Genomic DNA, 12,534 nt, shown 5'->3' with positions numbered 1-12,534 from the left:
AGCTCTGTGGTTATTCAGACATTGGCAGATACAAATTGTTGTAGGGAATTTGATCAGCTAGCTGTCCAGGTTAGAAAAGACTACAATCCCCAGCTTCCTGAGATCCACAGCTACTACCACAAGAACTTTCATAAAGATTCCCAGGACAGAAGAAAGGCTAAGGTGAAGAACCCCATATTGATCTGGGATCTGGGAAGCCTGGGCAGTAAGAAAATGTAGGTGCCACCCATAAGAAGGATGGATGACAATGTGAAAATAAGTGCCTGGTAGATCAAGAGATGCCTAGCTAGTCCCTTTGTTGCAGAAAGGGAATAATGTCTGCAAGTGTAACCATCTCAAACTTGAACTTACAGATCTACCCATTCATATTTCTTAAGTTCAGAATCAGTCTCGATCCTCCTTTTCTTTTTGGAATAAGAAAGCATGCATATCTGGGGCACACTGAACCACACCAGAGGTAAGAGTGACAACACCTGCTGAAGAAGGCTGTTATGAGAATGGTCTCTGAAAAGAGACAGCGAGGGTAGATTTGGGGAGTGAAGAGTGGTGGTCTCAGTAACACAGTCATCTCTGATCATGCCTGTGGCTCATCAGTCCAGACTGAAAGGAAGGCAGCTAGTGCCAAATTATGTCAGCTGTCTGCAAAATAGCCTTGTTAACTGGAAGAGCTAAAGGATATAGTTAGGATAAAAAGTCCATCAATGAATGCATGGGTGTTTTAACAGTTTCCCATGGAGAGAGGTTGAGACCTTGTGCCATGTATCTGATGGGATCTGGGAAGCCTCCAAGTTCCTTTGCTGAAGGGACAGAGAAAGCACCAGTGCCTGAGGAGGTAGGCAACTTTCTTGCCTCCTCTCAAGGGAATGAATAGCCCAGGTAACAGGACTACCCCATTAAGTGGAAGAAAGGAGATACTCATGTGCGCCTGAAGGAAGAAGGAGGGATGTGACTCTAAGCAACTGGAACACACTGGAGCAATTCTGCCTATGGAAGAGGGTGTTAAAACTCCATGGGCCAGGGAAGATATAAAGGCCAACTCCAACTGGGTGGATATGGGGATCACAGTGCTGTGTATGATTGTTTCCATGATGACTGTCAGAGAGACTGAGGTAGAATCAGGGTTACCTTCAGTGTGGGAGTGCCTCAGGGCATCTTGAGAAGTCAGTGCTGGGACATTGTAACAGTGCTGGGGTTTGGAGACAACCAAAAGGACTTGCCCAGAATGAACATGCACTGCTTGATCTCTTCTTCCTTCCTTGTCCTGGTTTTAATTGATGGGCAAAGGTCATACATCTCAGGCTCCTGTGCCATCCTGAAGCAGTAAAAACATCTCATGTGGAAATTAAAGGCAGGAGTGCAATTCAGAAGGATCTCGACAAACTGGAAAGTTGGGCTAGAGCTGACAGATGAAGTTCAATGCAGACCAATACAAGGTGCTACAGCTTGGGAGGAATAATAGAAAACACAGATGTAAAATGGGAGGCAGGCCCTTCTGGATAGCAGCACTATGGAAAAGGACTTGGGAATCTTGCATCTAATGCATCATTAGGTACACTACACAGGGGGTCTACTCTACTCATCACTTGTTAGGCCTCATCTGGAGTATAGTGTGCAGTTCTGGGCTCAACGCTTGGAAAAGAATTTGGAGAAGTTAGATAGGGTCTAGAGGCAGGCAACAAAAATCATAAAGGGCATGGAAGGCAAGTCATATGAGGAGAGGCTGAAGTAGCTAGGCATGTTCAACTTGTGGAAAAGGCACTTAGGAGGGGACAAGACAGCAGTCTTCAAATACCTGAAGGACTGTCATAAAAGGGAAGAGGGAAAGCACCTTTCTCTCTTGTGGCACAGAGGAGGGCATAGACCAGTAGCTTGAAACTGCAGAAAAGTAAGTTTAGACTGGATATCAGGGAAAACTTCACTGTTAGAATAGTGAGGAAATGAAATAGCCTGTGGGTGGACTTGCTATCGCTGGAGATGTTCAAAAAGAAGATGCTACAACACCGGTTCCCTTAACTCCTCTTTAGTCTTTATGATAATAAGAGGCTTTTAAGTACTTTCACCAGTAAAAAAGAACCTAAAGGGGCAAGAAAGAAGATTTCACCTTGTGATTAGCTTTGAAAGTATGTTAGGAGAGGAGAGAGTTCCTATTCATGAAGGGAGAGGATGCTAAAAGTCTGGGAGAAGGGGCAAAGCACAAGTGTGAACACAAAGGCTAAAAATGGCAATGGATGTGAATCATTCTCTGCACTGAGAGCAGCTGAGATTCAAAGCAGTACCCAACTTCTTAGGACAGTGATACTCAAAACCCTCCAGTCCTGTAGGCCAAATGAGTGGCATGGGGCCAGTCTGTGGGCCAGACTCCATAAGCGAGGTTGATCCACATGTGCGATCTGGCACACTGCTCCAACTCTGTGCACCAGATATGGCCACAGAGTGGCCTCAACACACTGGTCCCGCTTAGTGGTGAGGAGGTGGTTGTGAAAGATGAGGTGAATGGGTAAGCGCCAGCCAGTCATCTGGTATGACCTGGGCATAAGTGGGCTTTTTGTTGCATTTGTTCTGAGTTTCTTTCTCTGGGGAAGAACATAAAAGCCACAGAGTGGGCTCCAGAGTAAGCCACAGTCTGCAGGCTGGCTAAATGCCAGCATAAAAGACAGGAAAAGCCCCTTTCCCCCGCAATTCTCTGGCTAATGGCAGGGCATTTATGTGTGGGAAGCAATTTCTGACAGGCAGAACTCTGGGGAAAAAGGGGAATGCAAGAACCAAAACAGGCCTCTTCCCCTACAACAGTTCACTAAGATCCCCTGAGCTTTCCAGTCTCCCTTAACCTCTCCCTTTCCTGAAGCTCCTCCTTGATCCCATCACTCAGAGAAAGAATAACCCCCAGAGGTAACTGGAAAAGCCTGGGTGAACACAGTAAAAGCTCCACTTCTGGTGTAGTCCATTGCAGCTGAAGGCACATCACATTATCAGGGTAGCAATGGGGACTCATCAATCACTGTGCCCTCCTCTTGTTGCTCACTCCTTTCTACCATGCCTCATGTAATGTCATGCACAGGGCTGTTTTAAAGGACTTTTTCCTTGTTGTCATAATCCTAAAACTCCTGGAATTTGCAGACCTCTTACTCTACAGTCCCTGATTCTTCCCCTAATATATTCAGGCGAGGAGGTCAGTCACCATACCGGAAGGGCAAATACTGATGCCTGCAGCTCAGTCTGATCAGAGACTGGACTGAGACCTGCCTAAGGAAAGGTCAGGTCTGTTTTTCTTGGGGACAACAAACTTCTGAAAAGCCTTTGTCTCCTTGCTGTGCTGAGATCTTGGCTACTTTCCAGCCAAGGATGGAGAGACTGGGGGCTGACATTGACCATAGCTTCTGGATTCAGCTACAAAGCATATGACCCTGCTGTGAACCCAACAGGGGCAGGGCAGGAAAGGAGGAGAAGTTACTGTGCAAACAAAAGGACAGCAGGGGAGGCTGGAGCCCAACCACACAGAGAAATGGTTTGGAAGAGATAATAGATAAATGGAGGAGAGCCCTCAGCATTCAGGATCCACAAGCCCCGCTTTAGAGAGGGCAGGAGCCTGGGGTAAGCTCTGATATAAAGAAGCCCTAGAACATCCTAACCCTGCTTAGTTAGGAAATAAGCTGAACTGTAAAACCTTGGCTAATTAATTTTGACCACCTTCCTAGAAGATGGGTTAGGATTTTAACAACCATTTTACAGGGGGGAATCTGGAATGTCTATACAGTGCCCAGGGAACTCCAGAGACCACTGCCAAGATGCACACCCTTATTAGGGCTGGATCCAGAGGCAGTGGTATGGCTGCCTCTCCTTTTCTGATCACCTCAGGAACAGCAGCCTAGAACTCTTTTTTAAGTCTTGAAAAAGGCAAGAATTCCCCCTGGTTTTCCCCTCTATGCTGACACATACCCTTTTCCCCTTCCTTTCCTTCCTATTTCCCCCTCCCCAACCTGCTGCTGCCAGTGTCCCTGCTGCCCCCAGGGTGAGGGGAGCTTATGTCCTGCTCCAGCCAGATGCTGGAGTCACAGAGACCTCAAGAAATTGGAGGATTGGACCAAAAGAAATCTGATGATGTTCAATAAGGACAACTGCGAAGTCCTGCACTTAGGATGGAACAAATCCCATGCACCAATAGATGCTGGGGACTGACTGGCTAAGCAGCTCTGCAAAAAAGGACCTGGGGGTTACAGTGGACAATAAGCCAAAGATGAGTCAACAGTGTGCTCTCGCTGCAAAAGAGGCTAATGGAACACTGGGCTGCATTAGTAGGAGCATTGGCAAGAGGTTGAAAGAAGTGATTATTCCCCTCTATTCAGCACTGGTGAAGCTACATCTGGAGTACTGTGTCTGGTTTTGGACCCCCCACTACCAAAAGGATGTGGACAAAATTGGAGACAGTCCAGCTGAGGGCAACAAAAATGGTTAGGGGGCTGTGGCATCAAACTTATGAGAACAGTCTGCGGGAACTGGGCTTATTGCATTTAGAGAAGAGAAGACTGACGGTAGATTCAGTAACAGGCTTCAACTACCTGAAGGATGGTTCCAAAGAGGATGGAGCTAGACCAGAGGTGGGCAAAGTCTGGCCCATGGGCCAGATTGGGCACAAAGTAGACTCCATTTCCCAGCAGCCGCTTCCTGCATTGCTGCAGACAGTTTCTATTGAGACCCCAGCAGCTGTGGGGCCAAGGTTTCCATGGAGACTGGCCCCACCAGCACTAGCAGTGTGCATGGCTGAGCAGGAAGCTGCTCCGGGGCTGGGATCTTGTAGCAGTGACAGCGTGGTTTGGAGCCAGAACAGAACTGTGATCTGCTACCTGACGCCTTGGGCAGGGGTGTGCAGGCAGCTGATTGTGGCTTTGTCCCAGCCCAGGACTACACTTACCGCTGCAAGTTCCCAATCCTGGCCACAGGGTCTCCATGGAAACTGGCCACAGACCCAGGCAGGAGCTGCTGGAAAATGGAGTCCAGATGCCGGCTGGATCTGCCATTTTGTCCAGCCCTCAGCTAGACTTGTCAGTGGTGGCAGATAACAGAACGGGAAACAATGGTCTGAAGTTGCTGCAAGGGAAGTTTAGATTGGATATTAGGGAAAACTCTCACTAGGAGAGTAGTAAAGCACTGAACAGGTTACCCAGAGAGGTCGAAGAATCTCCATCCTTACAGGTTTTTAAGACCCAACTAAACAAAGTCTACAGTCAGTCTGAGAGAACAAAGGAAGAAAAAAAAAAAGCAACAAAAGATGACAATAAGGGACTGAAACTGCAGTTGACAATCCAAGATGCTGGCTGCCTTCTGGCGCTGACAAAAAAATTGAGGGTGGGATGAACAGCAAGCTGTCAGCCTAGCTGGTCTTCATCTCCCACAAAAGGTGAAGAGAAAAGAAAAGCAAGGAAAAGAAACTGAAAAAGGTAAATAAAATAAAAATTATAAATCAAATGAAAACAAAGTAGTATGAGATCAAATACAATTGCTGAGCAGAAATGCAGGTCACAGATGTTGGTTACTAAACTCTCATACCAGGCAACTGAGAGAACCTGAGGAACAAAAAGCGTGCATAACCTTGTATGCCCTCCGTGCAGAATCAGTAGGGGAGGAAGAGCCAATCTTGCTCTATGAGAAATACTAAGAAAGAAGTATCTGTAAAGCTCCTGCCCTGAAGTCCTTGTTAAATGCACTGACCCAGCTGCTACTAATAAAGGCCAGCTGGCTCCCAGGCCCCATTCCTCCGACAGGTTCTGGAGCTGCATTTAAGGAACTCCACCAGCACCTGATCCTTGCTGCACAACACTGTCTTCAGTGTCTCAGCAGTTCCTGTCCCAGGAACATTTCTGACTTCCCTGGTTCCTGACCCTGCTTTCAACTTGCTGCTGGATTTTGGTCTCTGGATTTTCCCTGCAGATCTGTTTCCTGGCTCCTGACCCTGGTTTGACTTATTTTTAGATTTTGCCCTATGTATTTACCTTTGGACTTAGTAACTGGTTTTCTGATTTCTAGTTCCTGATCCTGGCTTGGCATTTTGGCTCCTGACTTGTAGCATCTGACCCTTACCCCTACAACCTCCAGCTCCACACCTGGCTCTACCCACTAGGCCAGCTGGCCTGGTAGACCGTGACAGCCAAAGGCTCAGAGTTTGAGGCATACCCATTAGTTAGGAACATGCCTGTGAACAGTTACTTGAAGAAAAATTATTTCTAATTAGAAAATGTCAATGTGTTTCAATTTCCTGACAATACACCTTCAACAGTGGTAGCAAGTTGCAAGCAAGGGAAGTCAGAAAAAACAAACAAAGGCAGCATTGGACTCTGGCTTGCATTTACCAATGCATCTCAAGCAATACCCAGTATGTCTTCCTCTCACTTTACTCAGCCTTGATGAGGCCACAGCTGGAGTACTGCATCCAATTCTGGGCTCCACACTTTAGAAAGGATGAGGAGAAGCTTGGGAGAGTCCAGAGAAGAGCCATGCATGTGATTAGAGATCCAGAGAACAGGCCTTATGAGGAGAGCCTGAGAGGCATGGTACTCTTCTGCCTGGAGAAGTAAAGGCTTGGGGGTGACTTGGTGGCAGCCTATAAGTATATAAGGGGTGTGCATCAGGAACTGGGAGAACATCTGTTCACCAGGGCACGCCAAGGGAAGTCAAGATCTAATGGTCACAAACTGCTGGAAGACCATTTCAGACTGGACATAAGAAAAAACTTCTTTACCGTCCAAGTCACCAGAGTCTGGAATAGACTCCCCCCAGAAGTGGTGCAAGCACCTACTCTGAATACCTTTAAGAAACACTTGGATGCTTATCTTGCTGGGGTGACCTGACCCCAGCTGACTTCCTGCACCTTGGGCAGGGGGCTGGACCCGATGATCTTGCAATGTCCCTTTCAGTGCTAATGTCTATGAAATCCAGTTTCTAGGACTGCTCACTATTAAAAGTGAGAAGGTCCAAGGAGTTTGAAGAAAAGCAGATATACTACTGATTTTCAAAAACAAAAAGAAGAATGTTCCTGGCACTTACCATCACTGTATCTAACACTCATCCCTAGTACAATCATGGAACAAACGCTGCAAGCAAAAAATACCACTAACTCCAAGGACGTGAGGCACAAGCAGTAATACGGGTTTATAAAGATTAGACCTTGTCAGACAAACAGTTGTCTTTCTGGATAGAATTATAAAATGAGTGTGTAAAGATTTGGAAGGTTTTTCAATGTTTAAAAAGCATCTGATACAGATTCCTATAGAAACTTATTCATAAAGTTGAGTCAAATAAGCTTGAAGATGACAGTCATGTGAACTAAAAATAGGTTGAATGCCTGGACACAAAGGGGACAAAACGCACTGATAATTGCACTGAGCTATGAGCAGAGTCAAGTAAATGATTTCATTAATAATTTAGAAAAGGGAGAGCACATAAATGAAATTCACAGATTATATTCAAGTGGTTCTGAGCTTGTACACTCTTCAGATAAGGGGCTGTATTCTGGTATATGATAAACTGCCCAGATGCTTTCTCCTTCCTCCCATCTCTGTGTATGGGTTGGTTTCTAAAATGTGGGCTCTTTGGGGCAGGGTCTGGGTCATATTGTACTTGGGAAGTGTACAGCACATTGTGGGTGCTACCAAAATGCTAATAATAATGAGATCAGAAACCAAGAGCTAAAGCCTCAGCTGGTATAAATCAACACAAATTCATTGACTTCAGTGCCATTATTCTGTTTTACATAAACTGAGGATCTGACTCATGGGTAGCAAATAACATTTTGACTGAACTTGGAAAATTGCAGCTAACACTTGGAGAATAAAGATCTGAAGGAGAAAGCTTGGAGGCAGAAATGGATGAAAGAGATGGCAGGGAAAGGAAAGCAGCAAATCAAACAGAAGTCCAATGTGACATGGCAGCAAAAATGCCTGCATTGAAAGGGGCCTTGTGCGCTAGAGCAAGGAGGGAAGAATTCTAGTGCATTCAAATCTGAATGTCCCATAATCTGGGTGAGATCCTGAATGGCCTCCAGTTTGTCAGTAAAGAGCAATATAAATGATTAATGGAGAAAAGGGAATCTTAGCTTAGTGACAACTAACCTGGGGACGTGCCACTCTTTGATGGGCATGAGAAGGAAGAGAAATTATTTAGCAGCTACTGGGGAATTTACCTCAGTATTTATAGCAAAAATCTGTCTACGAACCACCGAGTGAAACCATGACCATGGACTACCCTGCTGCCCATTAATATGATTTGTGCCTTACCCTTCTGATGCAGGGTAGATTGATGGATGCCGTTCCACTAAGATGGAGCAATTTTTGCTTTAATTTAGTTTATTTACCACTTTCCATATGAAGTGTTTGGGCATAAAGCTCTAAACCTAGTAGATGCTGGGCTAAACAGACAGGACAAACTCACAAGGGAAAGGAGGAGCCTCCTAATGGAACAGTTAGAAAGTAAACACTGTTGATCTATTATCTGCCTTGCCAAGTACAGTAGCAATATCAGCCATCAGGTTAGATCGTATCACACACAGTTTCCCCTTCAGCCATACAAAACACTGCTGCTAAATTTGTCTTTTGTGTCTGTTGATCTTGTTCTCTGAATCCCCAGTAACAAATTCTTGTCATTATCTTCAAAGTTCTCTATAATTCAGCCGTGTAACAGCTTCCCTTGGTGCCAGGTACGCTGCTGCCTCTGTTCCCTCCTACACCTGTGCAGGCCCTTCTCTTCAAATGTCCCTCCCTCTCTTGCCTGCCACATCTTGATTTTACTCAGGGTACACATAACTGAAGAGAAAGGCACTTAGTTGATAGGGCTTATGGCTTTGCTGGTCCTCCTGGATTTTCTCCCCCCTGTACATCCTCCAGGTTCTTCCCCAAGCCAGTCTCTTCCTTTTGAAACTTCTGAACAGACTCGGCACCAAGTTGGCTTTCTTTGTGACCTGTCAGGCCTTCCTCTAGTTATTCTGTCTGGTCTCTTCTCTTTCTGCTCCTGGCTTCTCCCCACATACAGCCTTTCTGCCCCCCTTGCTGCTAAGGTTCTTCCTTTATACCAATGCTGCTCAAATTCAGGCCTGTGGGACCATGTCATCCAGCCCATGAGACTCTCCATGTATCTGGAAATATGGTGGCAGGGGAGTAATGGTAACTGCCATGGTGAGATGACATGGCCCCACACCAGATAATGTCAGCATGAGGGGGTTGCTCCGCAGCCATATCCAGCACATGAGACTGAGCTGGCATATTGGAACATACCCATGCACCAACCCTGCCCATTAGATCCAGCATGTCGCCTGACCCCACCCATCAGATCCAGCCTGCAGACCAGCCCTGTGCCACTCATCCAGCCTGTGGGGCAGAAGGTTGAGCACCACTTGAGGTGCATGGCCTTCAACCCACTGGTTTCTTCTTAAAGGCCTTGTCTTTTCTTCCCTGTAAGAGATCAAAGACCTGTTACAGGTCCCTCTCTCTCTTCTCCTCCCTTGTCAAGCTTTGTGTTGCCTCTTCCCCTTCTACTTTAACAATTCTCCTACCTTGGCTACGTGTTGATCAGACTCTCACACATCACCTCTGCATATTTCCATGCAGCCTCCTATGTCCAATACAACCTCTTTGGATTCAGCTGCAAATGATACAACCTTTCCAAATACAAAGACCCATTTCGGCCATTCCGTCTATAGCTAACCACATTGACTTGCAAATGAATCACATGTTAATTGTCTATCACTATTTCCCGTCCCCTCATGCTTGAGTACCTCTTTGTCCTTAGGTTGTGAGCTCCTTGGAGGAGGGCCCATCATACTCAAATAACTGGAAAGCATCCAGTACTTAGTTGGTGCTACTATGCGAATAATCAATCAACCATCGTACCTAAACACATTCCCTATTTGGCACACAGGTACCACTTCTTTTTATACATGTGTTATACATATGTATAATTTGAAACATGTCACCTATTCCCCCCATGCATATAGCTCACACCTAGCATATTGGGTTAAAGGCAATGCAGAAGAGCTGCCAGTGGACAAAGACACTTCCAAATCATAAGTCACAGAAAAGGAAACAAAATGCTCACTGGTGCAGCATTTTCAAGGGCATTGCATCTCAGAGAGCTGCCCACAAAAACCATGACACAAGCTCATAGGTTCTTGGGAACTGACTGGCCTGCCTAATCAAGGCAATACTCAAGCCATGACTGGAATTGGAGTATCAGATGAAAATGTCTTCTACATGGCCTGGGGATACACTTCATGGAAGGCTTAGAGAACAGAGAACATGATGCCCCTTTAGAAGTACAGGCCTTTCCCACTTGGGTTTTGCACCTCCCCCTGCCGCTAACACAATCAGATTCTCACCTCTGCTATTTTACTTCTCATCCATAGATTTCAAAGCAGTTCATGCAAGTAGGTCAAGTATCAGACAAAGGAACTAAAGAACAGAGAAGTAAACCAATTTGCCTAAAGTCATCCAGCTACAAGGTAGATCCAGGAAGAAAGAGATGGTTCTTGAGTTCCAGAGCAGCACCCCTAGCTACTGAATCACAGAATCAGGTGAGTTGGGGAACTAGTACTAGCCAGTCTGGAGAGCAGAAAAAATCAACTAAGAGAGATTCCAATCCCTGGTGGAGGCTCTGAGCAGAGAACCCAGATGAAAGTTACACTGTGGAACTCAGTGTGTGCGCTGTGCATCGCTGAATCCTGACGTGAAACTCCTGTTCTCCTTCCTACTATTCCCCATGGCCATGCTTCACTAACGGTGCACAGAGCTACCAGATTCTCTTGGCAGGCTGCTCTTCCCCATGTCCACATCACACACAATGCTCTAAAATGCTGGAGCAATTTCTAGAAGGATGTAGGGGGGTTTTTGGCTTTGTGCAACAAGTTTTGGGATGAGAACAAGTCATTGGCTATTTCAAGCCAGTCTATCCAGAGGTACAAATGTGCAGTATGTGGAGAGCCCACAGCAAAGTGGGGAAGGTTGCTGACGATCCACTGCTGCTAAATAAACACTGGCCTTTCCCAACCCGAAGTATCCTGTCTGCAAGGGTATACTGGTTTTTGTGGCATACTGTCTTTCCAAGATATGAATTAACACTCGCCCTAAGAAGAGGGATTGGGGAAAATGTCTGAAAATGATTTTTTTGGCTGCTGATGTATAGCAGGAGAAAGGGGTGGAGAAAAAAAACAAGGAGGAAGTGAAAGAGGGAAAACAGAGAGGGAGATGAAAGGAAAAACATTAAAAGGTGAAGATTTTCCAAACTGCATTAGGCAGAAGGGGCAGGTCACCATACTTCTCCCTTTACCTCCAGCTATGGTATCAATTAAAAGTAGCTAAAATACTGTTTGGATGTGATTTTACCTCATGAGCCATCAATATCATAGAACAGTAAAACATCCTAGGCTTAGGAGGGACAGGGCCCAGGTGATAGGGAGCAGGAGAGAGGTGAGCAGACCTGGGTGTGGCATGAAAAACAGTGAGTGAAAAGAAATATGTGTGTATGGAGGGGGAGAGGCTGGGGAATGGTGAGCAGGAGTAGGGGCAGGAGGTCTACTGGATAACAAGCAAGACCTACGGGATCAGGTCTGGTAGATGAGCAGAAGGAGAGTGGTGGTGATGGTGAATGGTAAGAGAAAGTGAGATGGGAGCCACAGTAGCACATGTTGGCTGGAGGGGAATAGATGGCAATGAACAGGAGAGTGATTAAGATGGGAACTGAAGGCGAGATGGCAGCCTGGGCAACAGTGAGTAGGAGAGGACTGTGACAGTGACCAGTAGAGCAGGACAGGGCCCAGAGTGGTGGCTAATGGGAGGGAGAGGCAGGGTGGTGGGGGAGTAGGAGACAGAGGCAGGTGACAGGGTATAGGACAGGGAGGCTGGAATGGAACAGGCAATGAGAAGCCTGGAGAGGTTATGGGAAGCAGGTAGCACAGAAGGGGCTCAGTAAAAACTGTGACTGACAGGAGAGGTCTGTCTGGTTGCAGGCAAAGGCAAGTGGGAGAGGTGGCGTCCAAGAAACACTCTCTCTTTGAAGACGTGGTTCCACTATAAGAAAGGCCATGCTAAACAAATTGCCTCTCTCATTAATGGCAACTTCAGATCTGCCTGAGCTTGTGCACACCAATGGCCGCAATACTGCAGCTCTGAACTGCTCAGCTCGGAGAGAGAAGAGGGAGAGAGCGGTGGGGGGAGTGAGTAGAGGTTTAACAAAGAATCACTTTAACAGAAACTCCTGAGTAACGGCTCTGCCCCAGGCCAAGAATAACATCAGCTCCATGTCAGCAATTAGAAGAGGGCTCAGCCAGGCTCCATGGCCAGCCCCAGCCTCCTCACAGGCACGGCATGGCTCACAGCGCTCCCCTGAGCTCATCAGCAGTCACTGCTGCCTGCCCAGAGCCCCTTGGACAGAGATGAAAGAAAGGCCTTCTGCTCCTGCTCAGAGGGGCAGCAAGTGGTTTGGTGGTGGGGGAAGTTTAGGGAAGTAAAGCAGACAGAAGAGCCAGAGCCTCAAGAGAACTTGTGCAGGGAGCAG

At 46.6% G+C, this 12,534-nt stretch overlaps 1 protein-coding gene across 6 annotated transcripts in view; it reads right to left on the bottom strand.

The window, feature by feature from the left end:
* The window catches only part of TTLL5 (tubulin tyrosine ligase like 5), a 178,291-nt gene that overhangs the window by 30,735 nt on the left and 135,022 nt on the right, over window positions 1-12,534 (bottom strand). The gene's annotated exons all lie outside the window — the stretch shown is intronic.

This window comes from Alligator mississippiensis, chromosome 2 (assembly GCF_030867095.1).
Source record: "Alligator mississippiensis isolate rAllMis1 chromosome 2, rAllMis1, whole genome shotgun sequence".
Classification (NCBI taxonomy): Eukaryota; Metazoa; Chordata; order Crocodylia; family Alligatoridae; genus Alligator; species Alligator mississippiensis.
The sequence above is the reverse complement of the archived record's forward strand: the minus strand, read 5'-3'. Positions and strand labels throughout refer to the sequence as shown.